Source organism: Oncorhynchus masou, chromosome 18 (assembly GCF_036934945.1).
Source record: "Oncorhynchus masou masou isolate Uvic2021 chromosome 18, UVic_Omas_1.1, whole genome shotgun sequence".
Classification (NCBI taxonomy): Eukaryota; Metazoa; Chordata; class Actinopteri; order Salmoniformes; family Salmonidae; genus Oncorhynchus; species Oncorhynchus masou.
This window is the reverse complement of record NC_088229.1, coordinates 49,616,582-49,636,595: the sequence shown is the minus strand read 5'-3', so window position 1 is coordinate 49,636,595 and position 20,014 is coordinate 49,616,582. Positions and strand designations below refer to the sequence as shown.

Genomic DNA, 20,014 nt, shown 5'->3' with positions numbered 1-20,014 from the left:
TGTGCTTAAGGGGGACTGACACTCAAGGCGCAAAGCAGGATAACACAACAACCACATTTTCAATTGACAATCATTGCTTTAACCTCTTACACTTATGGTGGAGCTATTTCATTTTTGGAAGAAAAACGTTCCCGTTTTAAACAAGATATTTTGTCACAAAAAGATGCTCGACTATGCATATAATTGCTACTGTTCGAAAGAAAACACTCTGACGTGTCCAGAAATACAAATATCTTCTCTGTGCGTGCCCTTTAACGTGAGCTTCAGGCAAAACCAAGATGACTTGGCATCCAGGAAATGACAAGGATTTTTGAGGCTCTGTCTTTCATGATCTCCTTATATGGCTGTGAACGCAAGAGGAATGAGTCTGCCCTTTCTGTCGTTTCCCCAAGGTGTCTGCAGCATTGTGACGTATTTGTAGGCAGATCGTTGGAAGATTGACTATAAGAGACCACATTTACCACGTGTCCGCCCGGTGTCCTGCGCCGAAATTGGTGCGCAAAAGTCACCTGCCAGTATTTTTCCATGGGGCACAGACATGTACAGAGAAGCAAGCTTCCAAGAACTGCATGTCAATGAAGAGATATGTGAAAAAACACCTTGAGGATTGATTCCAAACAACGTTTGCCATGTTTCGGTCGATATTATGTAGTTAATCCGGAAAAAGTTTCACGTTGTAGGTGACTGCATTTTCGGTTCGTTTCGGTAGCCAGGCGCAATGTAGAAAACGGAACGATTTCTCCTACACACAGACGCTTTCAGGAAACACTGCGCATTTGGTATGTGGCTGGGAGTCTCCTCATTGAAAACATCAGAAGCTCTTCAAAGGTAAATGATTTTATTTATTTGGTTATCTGGCTTTTGTGAAAATGTTGCGTGCTACATGCTACACAAAATGCTATGCTAGCTTTGCATACTCTTACACAAATTAGTCAATTTCTATGGTTCAAAAGCATATTTTGAAAATCTGAGATGACAGTGTTGTTAAGAAAAGGCTAAGCTTGAGAGCAGACGCATTATTTTCATTTTATTTGCGATTTTCAGAAATCGTTAACGTTGCATTATGCTAATGAGCCTGAGGCTTAGTCACAATCCCGGATCCGGGATGGGGAGTTTCAAGAGGTTAAATGGATGTGGTCAATAGATTTGTATAGACATATACAGTGGGGCAAAAAAGTATTTAGTCAGCCACCAATTGTGCAAGTTCTCCAACTTAAAAAAAAGATGAGAGAGGCCTGTAATTTTCATCATAGGTACACTTCAACTATGACAGACAAAATGAGAGAAAAAAAATCCAGAAAATCACATTGTAGGATTTTTAATGAATTTATTTGCAAATTATGGTGGAAAATAAGTATTTGGTCAATAACTAAAGTTTCTCAATACTTTGTTATATACCCTTTGTTGGCAATGACAGAGGTCAAACGTTTTCTGTAAGTCTTCACAAGGTTTTCACACACTTTTGCTGGTATTTTGGCCCATTCCTCCATGCAGATCTCCTCTAGAGCAGTGATGTTTTGGGGCTGTTGCTGGGCAACGCGGACTTTCAACTCCCTCCAAAGATTTTCTATGGGGTTGAGATCTGGAGACTGGCTAGGCCACTCCAGGACCTTGAAATGCTTCTTACGAAGCCACTCCTTTGTTGCCCGGGCGGTGTGTTTGGGATCATTGTCATGCTGAAAGACCCAGCCACGTTTCATCTTCAATGCACTTGCTGATGGAAGGAGGTTTTCACTCAAAATCTCACGATACATGGCCCCATTCATTCTTTCCTTTACATGGATCAGTCGTCCTGGTCCCTTTGCAGAAAAACAGCACCAAAGCATGATGTTTCCACCCCCATGCTTCACAGTAGGTATGGTGTTCTTTGGATACAACTCAGCATTCTTTGTCCTCCAAACACAACGAGTTGAGTTTTTACCAAAAAGTTATATTTTGGTTTCATCTGACCATATGACATTCTCCCAATCTTCTTCTGGATCATCAAAATGCTCTCTAGCAAACTTCAGACGGGCCTGGACATGTAATGGCTTAAGCAGGGGGACACGTCTGGCACTGCAGGATTTGAGTCCCTGGCGGCGTAGTGTGTTACTGATGGTAGGCTTTGTTACTTTGGTCCCAGCTCTCTGCAGGTCATTCAGTAGGTCCCCCCATGTGGTTCTGGGATTTTTGCTCACCGTTCTTGTGATCATTTTGACCCCACGGGGTGAGATCTTGCGTGGAGCCCCAGGTCGAGGGAGATTATCAGTGGTCTTGTATGTCTTCCATTTCCTAATAATTGCTCCCACAGTTGATTTCTTCAAACCAAGCTGCTTACCTATTGCTTAACTATTGCAGATTCAGTCCTCCCAGCCTGGTGCAGGTCTACAATTTTGTTTCTGGTGTCCTTTGACAGCTCTTTGGTCTTAGCCATAGTAGAGTTTGGAGTGTGACTGAGGTTGTGGACAGGTGTATTTTATACTGATAACAAGTTCAAACAGGTGCCATTAACCTGTTGAAACTCTAGGGGCACAATTTCATTTTTGGATGAAAAACGTTCCCGTTTTAAACAAGATATTTTGTCACAAAAAGATGCTCGACTATGCATATAATTGAAAGCTTTCGAAAGAAAACACTCTGACGTGTCCAGAACTGCAAAGATATTTTCTGTGCGTGCCCTAGAACGTGAGCTTCAGGCAAAACCAAGATGAGACAGCATCCAGGAAATGAGCAGGATTTTTGAGGCTCTGTTTTCCATTGTCTCCTTATATGGCTGTGAATGCGAGAGGAGTAAGTCTGCCCTTTCTGTCGTTTCCCCAAGGTGTCTGCAGCATTGTGACGTATTTGTAGGCATATCATTGGAAGATTGACCATAAGAGACCACATTTACCAGGTGTCCGCCCGGTGTCCTGCGCCGAAATTGGTGCGCAAAAGTCAGCTGCAAGTATTTTTCCACGGAATTTAGAATAGAATGCAAGCTTCCACGAACGATATATCAATGAAGAGATATGTGAAAAAACACCTTGAGGATTGATTCCAAACAACGTTTGCCATGTTTCGGTCGATATTATGGAGTTAATTCGGAAAAAGTTTGACGTTGTAGGTGACTGAATTTTCGGTTAGTTTCGGTAGCCAAATGTGATGTACAAAACGGAGCGATTTCTCCTACACACAAACGCTTTCAGGAAAAACTGCGCATTTGGTATGTAACTGAGAGTCTCCTCATTGAAAACATCCGAAGCTCTTCAAAGGTAAATGATTTTATTTATTTGGTTATCTGGTTTTTGTGAAAATGTTGCGTGCTAAATGCTACTCAAAATGCTAAGCTAGCTTAGCATACTCTTACACAAATTAGTCAATTTCTATGGTTCAAAAGCATATTTTGAAAATCTGAGATGACAGTGTTGTTAAGAAAAGGCTAAGCTTGAGAGCAGGCGCATTATTTTCATTTTATTTGCAATTTTCAGAAATCGTTAACGTTGCGTTATGCTAATGAGCCTGAGGCTTTAGTCACGATCTCGGATCCGGGATGGGGAGATTCAAGAGGTTAATACAGGTAACGAGTGGAGGACAGAGGAGCCTCTTAACCTCTATCCGGGAGCGTAATCATAGCCTCAAGCGCATTACCATAACGCAACATTTCCTATTCATGAAAATCGCAAATGAAATTAAATAAATATATTGAAACACAAGCTTAGCCTTTTGTTAACAACACTGTCATCTCAGATTTTCAAAATATGTGTTACAGCCAACGCTAGACAAGCATTTGTGTAAGTTTAGCATGGCATAATGCTATGCTAGGCTGTGCTGGCAGCAGGCAACATTTTCACAAAAATAAGAAAAGCAACCAAATTAAATAATTTACCTTTGAAGAACTTCAGATGCTTTCACTCAGGAGACTCCCAGTTAGATAGCAAATGTTCCTTTTTTCCAAACATAATATTTTTGTAGGCGAAAAATGTCACGTTTGTTCAACCTGCTTGGCTGAGAAAGACCGAAAATACTTAAACTATAACGCCAAACTTTTTTCAAAATTTGCTCCATAATATCGACAGAAACACGGCAAACGTTGTTTAGGATCAATCCTCAAAGTGTTTTTAACATATGTATTCAATAATATATCCATGGAGGCAGTTGGTTTCTCATAAGAAACTATTGGAAAAATGGCCACCTCAGTATTTTACGCAACGTTTTCTCCGGGAGACACCATGCGTCCACTCGCCCTATATGGTCTCTTACAGCCATTCTCCAATGGAAATGCCTAAAAAGACGTCACAATGCTGCAGACACCTTGGGGAAAACGTGGAAAATGTAAGCTGACTCCTAGCTCCTTCACAGCCATACAAGGAGTCATTGGCATGAGGCTGTTTCAAAAAATGCGGCACTTCCTAATTGGATTTTTATCTGGGTTTCGCCTGTAACATCAGTTCTGTGGCACTCACAGACAATATGTAACGGCGTTCTTCGTTTGTCGCAAGAAAGTCGGACCGAAATGCATCATGTAGGTTACTCATGTTTATTAGTGAAACAAACAACGGAACTATACATGAATAACTAATAAATACAAAACAACAAACGGAACGTGAAACCTATTACAGCCTGACTGGTGAACACTAACACAGAGACAGGAACAATCACCCACGAAATACGAAGCGAAACCCAGGCTACCTAAATACGGTTCCCAATCAGAGACAACGAGAATCACCTGACTGATTGAGAACCGCCTCAGGCAGCCAAACCTAAGTAACACACACCCCTAATCAGCTACAATCCCAATAACTAAAAAAACCCACTAAGAATACAACAAACCCATGTCACACCCTGGCCTGACTAACTAATAAACTAAAACACAAAATACTAAGACCAAGGCGTGACACAATATCTTTGCAGTTTTGGAAACGTCAGAGTGTTTTCTGTCCAAAGCTGTCAATTATATGCATAGTCGAGCATCTTTTCGTGACAAAATATCTTGTTTAAAATGGCAACGTTTTTCATCCAAAAATGAAAATAGCGCCACCTATATCCAAGAAGTTAAAGAAGATGTTACATGTCTGTGAGAGCCAGAAATCTTGCTTGTTTTGTAGGTGACCAAATACGTATTTTCCACCATAATTTGCAAATAAATTCATTAAAAATCCTACAATGTGATTTTCTGGATTTTTTTTCTCATTTTGTCTGTCATAGTTGAAGTGTACACATGATGAAAATTACAGGCCTCTCTCATCTTTTTAAGTGAGAGAACTTGCACAATTGGTGGCTGACTAAATACTTTTTTGCCCCACTGTATAAACAATGTATTTAACTTGTAAACCAAGGTTGGATTAGTAGGTCTAACCAACATGTCCCTGGATAAGCGCGTCATGAATCGGGACGGGCTCCTACGTCCTCACATACACATTATGACATAATAAAGAGTTTAATATTTCACGAAATAAAGACAGAGTAGCCTACACAATTATACAGGTTCTACACATTATATTTCTCCGTGGTAATAGAATGTAAACATTCTATTTTGCGCCAAACATCGCCTACAACTCAATTCTAAGTGCAGCATATTGGACGACTCCACAGTCATTTATCCTTCGCAACTTTAAGTCATTCCTGTTATCTCTAGAGCATCCCGTATATCTATAGCGCTGCATTTCTTCCCCATCTTACCATGGATAGGGTGTGGTGCATTCCGGAGTTCACTTATGGTCCCACAAAGGTAATCTTAGGAGAAATTCATTTTAGCATACTGTAAATGCCTGTGCATAATGTGCACAACAAAGCATCATTATTTTCATTATCTTCAAAAGGAATTCAGTTGAAGCAGCCTTTATTTTCAGACTCTGCAGGCCTGCTGGGAGGAAACATATTTCAATTAACAGGTAAGATTCATCCCACAAAAACATAAACAACAGAAAGAGAGTTGTATTTCAAGACAGTTTAGAGAAGGTGGTCATAAGAGTTCTTAATATCACTTGCAAATTGTGAGGCATGAGCAGTTGTGAAATGTTGCTAGAGGCCCTTCTGAAAGCACATATGGTATTTCGTGGCACGGTCTCACACCTTACCTCATCTTGCAAAAGAAGCTCATGGTCCACTATCTGCTGCTCCAGAGTCAAGGCTAGGTCCAGCCCCATGTCACCACAGAGCACATGAGCAACTGGCTGGTGTCTCAGGGCAAAAAAAAATCCCTTAGGGAGAGGTGAGTACCACGTCAGCACTCACCTTCACTGCCATTCCCTGCCACCAGCAGCACTCCAGGAGATGTGGGTAAAATGAACAACAGAAAAATCAGAAGCCAGGAAAGTTGAATTGCTCTGTGTTATATTTGAAGGGTGTGGAAGGAAACCCTGGAGGAGAGAAACGACCTCGCTCGGCTGGTAAGAGAATGAGACGTAGAGACATACTACAAGTTAGTGAGCTCTTTACTAGCCTTTCAACGAGTTAGCACAGCAGAATAGACCCATTGTGAAATTACACTAATAGGACTTCCTGTTTCATACTACAGGCCTGGGAAGTAAACACTTGCCTAAAAATGATGGACATAGAGCACGAGGCTTTCTGCATGCTCTGCCGCTCCATGCACCCCACCTCGCCAGCTTACATGTGAGTTCCATGTACTGGCCTGCATATGACATGATCCATTCATCTACACATCTGGAACTACGCTGAAAAAGACTAAGACAGTGTTCTATGTGAGCACATTGCACATCGTTTATTTTTTCTTCTCCTTTTTGTTGATTTCAGCGATCCTAAGATCCACAGCATCGTGGAGAGAGCTGTGAGGAGCATTCTGGGCGAGCAGTCCAATGAGCCCCTTAGCAACCTGCTCAGCCCATCTCAGGTGGTGGTGCAGGTGGTGCCCAGGCTCCTCCTGGCCCTGTGGCTTCAGCCAGAGGAAAGCAATTCAGAGCACCCAATCCTTATAAGCTGGATGGCCGTGGGCATGGTGGCGGCCGTAGTGGAGAAGCTCTCCTGCATGTTAAAGGACCCTTCCCCTCACATCCCTTTCTCCCGGGCTTCTGCTTTTGACTCTGTGTGGTTGATCCTCGGGAGATTCAGTCAGTCCTTCTCCACGGATGACCTCCAGAGCCCTTTTTATATGAGCTCTGTCTGTGTCTTTGTGGCGGACGAGGTGCAGTGCTGCTTCCAGCCCCTTGCGGCCACCATACCAGTCCCCCCTGTCCTTGCTGTGGCCGTCTCCACCACACTACCAGCTGACATCTAAACAGGTGAGTAGCAATGATAGAGAACACTCTGACAGATGCCTGTTCTGATGACATCTTGGTGCCTTGTAGTAGTAGAGCTCATCAGGATTGCTGTTGTCATCAGACCTTCAGAAATGGGATTGAAACATAGACCATGAAATTATTCACATTACAGTATAATTGGACTCAATTCTGCTTTTCTTCGGTTTACTACTTAATTTCAGAAAATTTCTATAAACTTTCACTTTGCAAGTGTGGTGTAGGTTATGTAAATAAGTGGGAAACATCACAATTTTAATGCTTTTAATAATTTACTTTGTATATTTAAAAAAATGTAATATTTGACAACAAAAAACGGAGGGCGCTCAACCAACGTTGAGGTGCAACCAAAAATTTGAATCATCATAGAAAAGGAAAAAGCCCAACTCTTGCTCACTATAAAAAATGCATTGTTTTATTCAGGCAAGGTTAAAAGATTAACGTTTCGGCCTAGTCTATGGCGATAAGCAAGTTGTGTTTGCCCAGTAGAAGGGTGACCCAGACTCACCCTGGTTCTTGAGGGTTGAAGACAGTGAAAAATGATCATTAAGTAAATTGGACTGTTCAATTCTTTAATTAAAATCTTTAATGAACATTAATTTAAATACAATTGACTTGAGGATCAGAGCAGGCAGGCTGACTGGCTAGCCCTGAAAGGCCCTCTGCCTCTACCTCTGTGTGTAATCTCTTTCGGTGTGTTGAGGGGTTCAGTGGTTTTGGAGGGAGTCTGAAGTTTGATCTCTAGCAATGAGTTTGGGGGCTGTCCCATGGTGGTGTCCCCCTCCCTCCTAAGGAGGAGCCACTGACACATGTGATGAGGCCAAGGAAGATCACTCTGCAAGGACGGGATAGGACACATCACAACACCGCTGCCCATTCATATTCAAACACACCTCAGAGTATGGACACAAACATGGACGCCCCCCCCCCCCCACACACACAATGAACTTACCTGTACATATCAGAATCATACATTCGACAGCCACCTCTTCCCCCACATGTATTGATCCCCCAGCCAACTTGACACAACTGTGGGAAGCATTGGAGTCAACATGGGCCAGCATCACTGTGAATGTGTTGTACACTCAGTACATTAATAGTATTGGTACCGTGTTCTTCTTGCCGTAACCTTTAAAGCTGGAGCAGCCTGCGAGGCAGGGGGAGGTGTAGGTGATGCCGTTGTCTGATCACACAGGGTCCCACTCTTCAGCCAAGCAGGAGCAGTCTCTGTTACACTCTGACAACAGGCTGCCATCGTACACCAGGGGACCTGGGGGACAGAGAAAATGGCTGGTAATAATGATGTTTAAATAATTGTTGCTTAACTATCATTGACACAGGCACAGTGACAAAACAGCCAGGAATCCTGGCTCAGTAACAACCACACTGAATATTCCCACATGAGGGAACCCCGGCACAAGCCCATGTGTGTTTTGGTCTAACTCACCCTCATATTCCACTGATCAAAACTTTTGTTTTAATCAACCCACCCACCAACCAACCAATCAGATGTCATATTTACTCGTTGTAGGACACGGTCAGACCTGCCACCTGAATTTTGTCACACTTAGTGCCAGACTGCAGAGGGAGGAGGAGGTAGGCCATGAAGGAGGTAATGAAAGATAGCTGGGCTCCAGACACAACGCCAAGCTTATACCTCTTCATCAGTAGACCTCCCAGGAATATCCCCACCGCACCCACAGGCAGGTTCAACTCAGCTGGAAAAGTTATACTCACACGTCTTTAGTGCTACCAGTGTGCTGGAGTTTCAATTCCACTCATGTTAAACAAACCTACAGGGGATGGGAGAGAACAAAAAAGTGTATTTAATGCCATTCAACATCAGTGCTGACAGGAGTGAACATTTCAGTTGGAGCATGTCCAGGTTTCTATGGCTTCGTTGAGGCAGGCAGCCCAAGTCAGTCATTGTTTTGAGTAACGGTTGTAACTTTAATGTGTTACAGAGTTAATGTTTAAGTTAATTCATTGAGCTGTATCTAAAGATATTTCTTTACAGGTATTTACCTATGTAATTGTATTGGTTAGTATTGAATTACGCTTTTGACTGCAAGTTCCAGAATGCCTTGCGACAGGAATGAGAGAGAGAACGCGCCAGTTATGTGCAGGTGCAAAGTGATTAAGCTGACCTTTCCGCTACCATTTTACCTGCATTGCTCTGCAGAATCTAAAGTTGTTACATGTAACGTGAACAAGTAATATTACTAAAAGAAGCTTTCATATCAACCCTGACGTCCCAAATCATTACTTTGAAGACAGTTATTCTAAAAGTAATTGCTCTTTTGAACAATCAGATATGCTCTGAAAAAGAGCTGATGCGAAAATATCAAACGTGATGATTTCAGATCATTATTCTACAGGCTAATGGGTTTCCAGTTGTCTATATAAAGAGCATCCTTATTAAGTTTGGGAATCAAAGTAATTACACCTTGCTTTAAGGAAGCCGGCAACTCCCCTTTTTCTATTGATTTGTGAAACATCGCAAGAATGAAAGGAATCAATTTATCATTGAATGCTTTATAAAACTCTCTTATTAAACCATCATTTCCAGGGGACCTATTGTCCTTAAGGCTTTTAATACTGTATTTTATCTCAATTTCAGATAACTCATCAACACAAAAATCCCTGAAATCATTATCTATCTTCTTAGCAATGTTTGCATCACGTCATGCTCTATCAACTGAGCTACGGAGGAGCACGTCGACGTCACTAGAATGATGACAAGCCATTTTAACGGATTCTAAAGGGAATCATAGAATTCCAAACTCATTTCTATGGCAACACAGTTTTCAATTTTGTAACCAATCATTTTCGAACGTGTGTTGCCAAGAGACATCTAACCAACGTTCTATGGAACGTTTTCTGTGCGAAAACCACAACTTCAATTTGCTGCTGACAACAAACTTGTTTGATTTTTGAGACCTGAGAACAATCGACTGGAAAATGCCTGGGTGCTTTTCAAGACTGGGGGAGTGAGTGCGTGGACGTCGGCGGCCTACTGCGTCGACAGGTTGTTCAAATTAATTTGTGGCTTGTTTTTCTTGTCTTTTTCTGTTTTGCAGGGTTCGTGATCGTCGACAGGTGGACAGCGACTTCAAAGAGGGTATGTGGAGTTTAAAACTCTTAACAATGTCATTATAATTTGCGAAATGTTGTGTATTTCTATCATTCAGACTTGGCAAAAATGCTTGTGCTAGAGATGTTGTAGCTAGCTAGCTTGCTAGCTAACATTAACTTTAGTAACTGTTGCTAAGCAATAAAGTTTTGCTACCTAGCTAGCTAGTATTAGCAATCTTCCTATTTTTTATTTCCTAACAATAGTTTATTTTATGTTCCTCATTTTAGAAATAACTGTCCTGGATGAGGTCCAGTTGGATGTGCCATTGGATGATGTGCCAGATGTTCCACAGCTGGCAGTCCTCCTTGATGTCTAGAATGCTGCTATCATCCTTGAGGATGTGCCAGATGTGCAGAATATCCTTGAGGTACAATTTTCTGAAAGTTTGGGGTTTTATGTTTGAAAAATATCCCAGATATTCAAGTTGTGTCTCTTTAACATGAAACAAATCTTTTGTCTGCTTTCCGCTTTAGGAGGCCACTGGCAATTGGCAATTGATTCCGATTAGGTTCAGCCCCCTGTACTGTGGGCCTGTTGTGATCAGGGTAAGAGACCCCCCCCCCCCCCACACAGTCACATCACTGTTACAATGTTTACTGTTTCCAACATGAATGTATTGTAATGTGCAGAACAATGCCGGTCCGGTGGTTAAAGTTTGGAGAACTTTCCAGTTCATCAGCCCCATCATCACCTACATGCGTGGGGGATCCCAGTTATGTGTCTTTGTAACTTCCTAATCATAATCTACATTGTCAGTCATTTGATCTTGATGGAAATGTGTCACAGCAATTGCTGAAGTGGTTTTGTTGATGTTGTCTTGTTTATCTCAACAGCAGGTGGTGGTGAGGATGCACCACGTGAGTAGGGTGAGAGGCCTGGAGACTCAACTGGTGTGGGCCATCTCCAAGGAGACAGCCAGGCTTAGTCCAGAGGGCATCCCCTACTGTGCCACCAAAGTGCAGTCCATCACTTGGATCCAGGTAAGACGTAAATACTACTGAAATAGTATTAGATTAGGCTTTTCTTCACTTATTCCATTTGGCCTTAACATGTATTCTCTCTTTGTCAGCGTGTGGCTGGCAGGGTTACCCACTATGCGTCTCACCTCCGCTACGAGACATCTGTGGACGTGACGCTTGGCTGCTACCAGGTAAATAAACGATTTCCTATGTATATAGACTAGACATTACTGGGCATTTTTGCATTCGATTTAGTGTGTTTTCTAATAACGTGTGTGTGGTAAACAGGTGTGTTGTGTGTGTTTTGAGAAGCAGACTGATGTCTCAGTGGTGTACACAACTCTCCACATGGGGCTGGACGGGCTTCTCTCCTCTTCAGCATGGTCGGAGGCTGCCTCCTTCTCTATGCCCACCACTCAGCAGTTCACTGACCCAGAGCCTGAGGGCCACAACTGCTATGAGGTCAGACGTTACACACACATACTATTGACTAGGAGCATTAAGATCCTTCCATTGACCGATTGTTTGTTATGTCATTGCACTGGTCACTGATTTTGAATGATTGTTTTGTTGTCGCAGGGCTGGGAGGAGGACCTGCTGCCTGAGGAGAGGGAGGTTCCTCTGCTAAAGTGAGTTCCTCTAAATGTCTGTGTAGTCTGGGCTTGTCAAATGCTGAAGGATAGTGGTCATAATGCTGTTATCCCCCATTGACTAATGGTTGACATGCTTCATTCCCTCCCTTTCACAGCCTCTACCTTACCACCAAGAGAGTGGAGGACATCGCCCTGAGGCTTGTCTCCCTGCGCCAGGCCTTCACTGTGAGTGGACCCACTGTTATTTTTGTCTCTGTGACTTCTTGTTCTGTCTCCAAGAGGAAGATGTCTCACCCTAACTCTTCCCTCTTCCCTAGACCCTGCTTGGTTCCACCCTGAGCAGGAACCATCTGTTTGTGGCGGGAAAGGTCCTCCTGGGTGCCCTTGTTCAGGCCAACCACATGGTAACTCACTAACTCATTCTCTTTCAAGGGAAAGAGTGCGTTCCTGAGGGGAAATGTGTTCTGTTCACTAAGATGCTCTTTTCTTTGTCATAAGACGAGGCCAAATTCATCCGTACTTATAACGACTTTGTGGACTACCTGAGTGACCCCTCCAAGCGGAATGACATTGAGAGGGAGCTGGCTGAGGCAAAGGTGAGTTCATTAACTCTTTCAAGTCTCACTGAGTTCTTCCACATGCATGTCTTTTATACATCACAGTAGCTGATCTATATGAAATCATTCCTATTTTCTCCAAACGTGTTTTCTTGTCCTAGATCCATCATGTGAACATGATAGATGTCCTCTTTGAGCTGGTGCTGTTTGGGATGATGACAGCTCAGAAGTCCCTGATGGTGGTAAGAAGCATCTCACTGGAACATGTTTTGATATCTCTCTATTAGCAGTTTCACTTAAATTCCTCATCTCTTCTATTCTCTCCTCTTTTCTCCTCCGTTGTTTCCTTTAGCACCCTGGTGGGTTTGTGGAGCATCTATACGCTCTCCTGTACTCCTTCCTGCTCACTGCTGCCAACATGGAGCCAGAGGCTGACAGATACCTGCTGCTTCTCAATGTAAGAGTCAAGAGGTTACTTCCTGTTTACTTCCATATTCTTAGTGTACTTCCTTTTGACTTCCTTATTCATGGTTAACCAGGTTTCAATGCCATTTTAGGGGGAGTATTTCTAATTGTCTCTCTCCTCTTGATAAGCTAGTAACTCAGATCCATTTTCTATGTGTTGTGTGGTGTTCTCTTCAGGGCGGGCTGATGACTCTGCTAGATGACATGTTTGGCCAGCAGCTGGCCTGGTATTTTAACCCAGAGTCTCTGGTCAATGAGCTCTCCACCCTCCTGGAGTACCACTTGGAGAACCTCATGGCCAGCATGTAGTCCTACTGCAGGGACCATACTCCTTTCTCCTTCTCTCTCTCTTTTGAAGGAATTGAGGACTTGAAGTGCTTTGTTGTACGCTGATTAGTTAACACCCAATTAATTTAATGTATTCTCTTGTTTTCTCTCCCCACAGGATTATTGTGACACTTTGCCACCCAACAGGGATCTATACACCAATGCACTACATTACTTTGCACTGAATTTGACATTTTTGTTTCCGTCTTTTCATCTATTTGATTTTATGACCATTTCCTCTTCCTAGAGTTATAATGCTAATATTAGATTATTACATGAACAATGATGCTTTATTATCTGCATATGGAAATAAAAAACAACGTTTAGTTGATTTACAGATACTACTTGTGATACTGGGGTGGCAGGGTAGCCTAGTGGTTAGAGCGTTGGACTGGTAACCGGAAGGTTGCAAGTTCAAAACCCCGAGCTGACAAGGTAAAAATCTGTAGTTCTGCCCCTGAACAGGCAGTTAACCAACTGTTACTTGGCCATCATTGAAAATAAGACTTTGTTCTTAACCTGTCTGGCACACCCAGGACACAACTGCACCCCCTGCCAACAATAAATGCAAATGCGCTACACCAAATGCTAATAGCACTTGTTAAAACTCAAACATTCATTAAAATTCACATGCAGGGTAGTCAAATTCAAGCTACTCTCGTTGTGAATCTAGCCAACGAGTCAGATTTGTAAAATGCTTTTCGGCGAAAGCATGAGTAGCTATTATCTGATAGCAGGCAACACGCCAAAATACCAGAAGGGGGCGTAAACAAAGGAATTAGCGTAGCCGGCGCTACACAAAACGCAGAAATAAAATGTAAAACATTCATTACCTTTGACGAGATTCTTTGTTGGCACTCCGATATGTCCCATAAACATCACAATTGGGTCTTTTTTTCGATTAAATCGCTAATTGTGTACCCAAAATGTCCATTTATGAAGACCGTCAGATCCAGTAAAAACACATTTTTTAAACGCAACGTTATTTTTTTAAAATTAAAAAAGTTGCCTATAAACTTTGACAAAACACTTCAAACTACTTCTGTAATCCAACTTTAGGTGTTACTAAACGTTAATAAACGATCAAATTGATCACGGAGCGATCTGTATTCAATAGGCGCAAGTTTGGGAAACGTAGTCAACTTTTCCGGTTCCATTGTTTACAGCTGTGGACTTGACAACCGGATGTGGCTATTACTCAGATGACCAACGATTTAGTTGAATCGAAATCACAACACTGGCGACATCATGTGGAAGCTATAGGAACTGTATCCTCAGCCTTAAGTATTTTTCCTTCCAATAGACAATACATGGACTGGCGGATTGATTTTTTCTCCGTCGATTTAGTGACCAGGTTTTCTGGCGATTTTGACCACGGAACTTATTCTGTTATAGTCACAGGCACCATTGAACCAGTTCTAGAAACTTCAGAGTGTTTTCTATGCACACATACTAATCATATGCATATACTATATTCCTGGCATGAGTAGCAGGACGTTGAAATGTTGCGAGATTTTTAACAGAATGTTGAAAAAAGTAGCCCGATCTCTAAGAGGTTTTATTAAGTAATAATTTGACTCAAATCCATGTATTGGTGTGTGGCCATTGACTTTTACGGAGAGACCGCCCCACATTTTCTGTGCCATTTCCTGGGCATTTCATGAACTCCACATTCTAAGTTCTGCGGATCCCAGCGCTTGGAAAAATCAATGGTACAAGACCTAAGATATTGATCTTTTAGGAGGTGCGTAATGGGCTGCAGGGAAGTTAGGCGCAGGAGAGCAGAACTGGGTTATAACCGGAGCAGTTTAATGAGGAGAAAACCAACAGCACCCAGAACAACAAAATATGGGTTGAAATAACCCATCACAAACCAGTCTGAAGTGCACATAAACTTTACAACAAACAATTCCACACACAGACATGGGGGGAACAGAGGGTTATATACATGTCAAGCAATGAGGAAATGTAAACCAGGTGTTTGGGAAAACAAGACAAACAAATGGAAAATGAAAGGTGGATTGGCAATTGCTAGAAGACCGGTGACGTCTACCCCCGAACGATGCCTGAACACGGAGAGGAACCGACTTCGGGAGAAGTCGTGACAGTAATTCCCCCCCTTGACGTGGGGCTCCAGCAGCGTACTGACACCGACCTCGGGGACGACCCGGGGGGGCGAGGTGTAGGGCGATCCGAACAGAGACGGTGGAAATCCCGCAGAATTGAATTGTTCAACACGTCCTCCACCGGAACCCAGCATGTCTCCTATTGACCGTGCCCCTCCCACTCCATGAGTTACTGAAGGCCCCTCGCCCGATGCCTCGAATCCTCAATGTCCAGAGGGGGCAGAGGAACCTCCCGCACCTCAGACTCCTGGAGCGGACCAGCCACCACCAGCCTGAGGAGACACACATGATTGAGGGGTTAATAAAGTAATCGGGTGGGAGCTGTAGCCTGTAACACACCTCGTTCAGTCTCCTCAGGACATTAAACGGCCCCACAAACTGCGGTCTCAGCTTCTGGCAGGGCAGGCGGAGGGTCGAGAGCCAGACCCGGTCTCCTAATGAGGGAATGTAAACCAGGTGTGTGGGAAAACAAGACAAAACAAATTGAAAATGAAAGGTGGATCGCCGATGGCTAGAAGACCGGTGACGTCGACCGCCAAAGCAGTGGAAGTCTTGACAGATCTGTTTAAAACAATCAATCTTGTCATCGTGATGTCTATAACCTTTTAGACTAACATCACCAATCTGAGGTTAACATTTTGTGTAATTCCACTAAGATTTCTAGGGTGAAAATGCAAGCTTGTATAAGGTAGTAACACACACTGTCCGCATTAGGGACATTTGAGGAATATACAATTTACTATGGCAAAGAAATTCAACATGTCAATTTAAGTTGATTGTATTTGCTGCCTACTCACAAAGTATTAGCAAAAGTACAGTGTAGGATCGGAGGTGCTGGGGGATGGAATGGACGGACCCCGATCCGGACATCCGCGGGTGGCCACCAGGTTATCCAGCCAAATGGATAAATCCACCAGCTGGTCGAGGGTAAGGGTAGTGTCCCTGCAGGGCCCTCTCATTCCATCCCACGCTGGCAGTCAAGGTCCTGAAGTCCAGGTGATGGAGGGGAGGACAGCGGTGTGGGTTGTGGTGTTGGTTGGGGTGAAGTTGATGGAGGTGTGGGAAAACCCCCTCTCTCCCATTGCTCCTTGGTGAGCAGCAAACGATCCATGGCTGTGCCAGTATGTTGGAGCATAGTCGCGTGCTGCTGGACGCGTTCCTCTACTGGTACAGGAAGACTGGGTGCACCTGCTGATTACATATTTTTGGTGCGTGATTCTGTCAAGTGTCAGTGTGCAGAGGTGAGGACGGAGTCAGGAGCAGGACACAGAACTGAGTAAAATAACGTAGTTTACTCGAAAAATAAACAATCATAAATTCCACGCAGGGAAAAACACACAATGACACAGAAGACTAACACTCAACAAGGAACAATCACGCACAAAACATAATGGGAACCAGAGGGTTAAATAGGGAAAGAATTATAATGTAATGGGAACCAGGTGTGTACAATCAAGACAAAACAAATGGAAAAAGAAACGTAGATCGGTGGCAGCTAGAAAGCCGGTGACATCGACCCCCGAACGCCGCCCGGACAAGGAGAGGCACCAACTTCGGCAGAAGTCGTGACACAACTAAACACCCTGGAATCTTTACACACACATTGAAAGGCAAAAATCTCAAATTTGGACTCATCAGACCATACAGATTTCCACCAGTCTAAGGTCCATTGCTTGTGTTTCTTAGCCCAAGCAAGTGCCTTCTTATTATTGGTGTCCGTCCTTTAGTAGTGGTTTCAATGGAGCAATTCGAACATGAAGGCCTGATTCCTCAGTCTCCTCTGAACAGTGTATGTTGAGATGTGTGTTTCTTGAACTCTGTGAAGCAATTATTTGGGCTCTAATCTGAGGTGCAGTTAACTCTACTGAACTTATCCTCTGCAGCAGAGGTTACTCTGGGTCTTCCTCATGAGAGCCAGTTTCATCATAGCGCTTCATGGTTTTTGCGACTGCACTAGAAGAAACTTTAAAAGTTCTTGAAATTTTCCGTATTGACCGACCTTCACGCCTTAAGTAACGTTGGACTGTTGTTTCTCTTTGCTTATTTGAGCTATTCTTGGCATAATATGGACTTGGTCTTTTACCAAATAGGGATATCTTCTGTAAACCATCCCTACCTCGTCTCAACACAACCTATTGGCTCAAAAGCTTAATCAGGAATGAAATTCCACAAATGAACTTAAGAAGGTATACCTGTTAATTGAAAAACATTCCAGGTGACTACCTCATGAAAAGGTTTGAGAGAATGCCAAGAGTGTGCAAAGTGGTCAAGGAAAAGGGTGGCTACTTCGAAGAATCTCAAAATATAAAATATATTTTGATTAGTTTTAACACTTTTTTCTTACTACATGATTCCAATTGTGCTATTTCATAGTTTTGATGTCTGGACTATTATTCTAAAATGTAAAAAATTGTAAAAAGAAAGAAAAACCCTTAAATGAGTAGGTGTGTCCAGACTTTTGACTGGTACTGCATATATTGTGATATTGCAAATATGGTACAATCCAAGGGTGCAAAGCTTTTGGAGACTTACCCAGAAAGACTCAGAGCTTTAATCGCTGCCAAAGGTGATTCTAACATGTATTGTGAATATTTCAATGTGAATACTGTGTGAATATTGTAAACTAGATATTTCTGTATTTAATTTAATACATTTGAGGAAAAATAAAAAACATTTTATATTTGTCATTATGGGCTATTGTCTGCAGCTGGGTGAGATGATAAAAAAACTATAATTTAATCCATTTGGAATTCAGGCTGTAAGAAAACAAAATGAGGAATAAGTTAACCTGTTACATCTATGGGGGCGCTATTTCATTTTTGGATAAAAAGACGTGCCCGTTTTAAGCGCAATATTTTGTCACAAAAAGATGCTTGACTATGCATATAATTGATAGCTTTGGAAAGAAAACACTGACGTTTCCAGAATTGCAAAGATATTGTCTGTGAGTGCCCCAGAAGAGAAGCTACAGGCAAAACCAAGATGAAACTTCAACCCGGAAATGAGTAGGATTTTTGAGGCTCTGTTTTTCATTGTCTCCTTATATGGCTGTGAATGCGCGAGGAATGAGCCTGCCCGATCTATCGTTTCCCCAAGGTGTCTGCAGCATTGTGACGTATTTGTAGGCATATCATTGAAAGATTGACCATAAGAGACTACATTTGCCAGGTGTCCGCCCGGTGTCCTCCGTCGAAATTGGTGCGTCATCTTCAACTGCACGTCTTTTTCCAAGCGATTCACCGGAGAAAGGAGACTACCACGAATGATATATCAATGAAGAGATATGTGAAAAACACATTGTGGATTGATTCTAAACAACGTTTGCCGTGTTTCAGTCGATATTATGGAGTTAATTTGGAAAACAGTTTGCCGTTTTGATGACTGAATTTTCTTTTTTGGCACCCAAACGTGATGTACAAAACGGAGCGATTTCTCCTACACAAAGAATCTTTCAGGAAAAACTGAACATTTGCTATGTAACTGAGAGTCTCCTCATTGAAAACATCCGAAGTTCTTCAAAGGTAAATTACTTTATTTGAATCCTTTTCTGGTTTTTGTGCAAATGTTGCCCGCTAAATGCTATGCTAAATGCTACGCTAGCTATCACAAATGCTTGTTTTGCTATGGTTCAAAAGCATATTTTGAAAATCTGAGATGACAGTGTTGATAAGAAAAGGCTAAGCTTGAGAGCTAGCACATTCATTTCATTTCATTTGCGATTTTCATAAATAGTTAACGTTACGTTATGCTAATGAGCTTGAGGCTATAACTGGATACAGTTTTTTTCATAGCCAAACGTGAACAAAACGGAGCGATTTGTCCTAAACAAATAATATTTTTTGAAAAACTGAACATTTGCTATCTAACGGAGAGTCTCCTCATTGAAAACATCTGAAGTTCTTCAAAGGTAAATGATTTTATTTGAATGATTTTCTTGTTTTTGTGAAAATGTTGCAGGCTGAATTCTAGGCTTATAGCTATGCTAGCTATCAAAACTCTTACACAAATGCTTGTTTAGCTATGGTTGAAAAGCATATTTTGAAAATCTGAGATGACAGTGTTGTTAACAAAAGTCAAAGCTTGAGAGCAAATATATTTATTTCATTTCATTTTCATGAATAGTTAACGTTGCGTTATGCTAATGAGCTTGAGGCTATAAATAGAATCCCGGATCCGGGATTGCACGACGCAAGAAGTTAAGGGGTATACTTTCTGAAGGCACTGTATATCTGCAAGAAAGTGATTAATGAGCGACTCTTTGAAAGGGGGTCATATAAACATTGCCTTATTTAAAAAGTATAAAAAATAGCAATCATGCAAAAAAAATGGCTTCTGCAAAGCACATATACATTGTCCAATCAACATCCACACATTGATTTCCTTCTTTGGGTCTTTATTCAAACACAAACACACTTGGAATAAAATGCTCTTTCAGTGTCTTGTTGCAGGTTGTGCAATGTTCAAAAGTGTGTGAGAGATTAGCATTAATGTGTGTGTTTGTGTGTGGGGTCAAGTTTGGAAGGTCGTACATATGCAAATAGACGAGATTGTGTATTTCAGGACTATGGACAGCAGGGATATTGGCAAAGCGATATCTGTCATCCAGCACCACATGACAGTAGACAGCGGCCATCTCA

The 20,014-nt window shown here is 42.3% G+C and overlaps 1 long non-coding RNA gene across 1 annotated transcript; it reads left to right on the top strand.

Moving 5' to 3' along the window:
- The first annotated feature begins 12,426 nt into the window (after nucleotides 1-12,426).
- On the top strand, nucleotides 12,427-12,883 carry LOC135503715 (uncharacterized). Its single transcript, XR_010449995.1, has 3 exons — nucleotides 12,427-12,498; nucleotides 12,621-12,701; nucleotides 12,812-12,883. It is a non-coding gene; the product is annotated as an uncharacterized LOC135503715 (long non-coding RNA).
- Nucleotides 12,884-20,014: the final 7,131 nt, after the last annotated feature.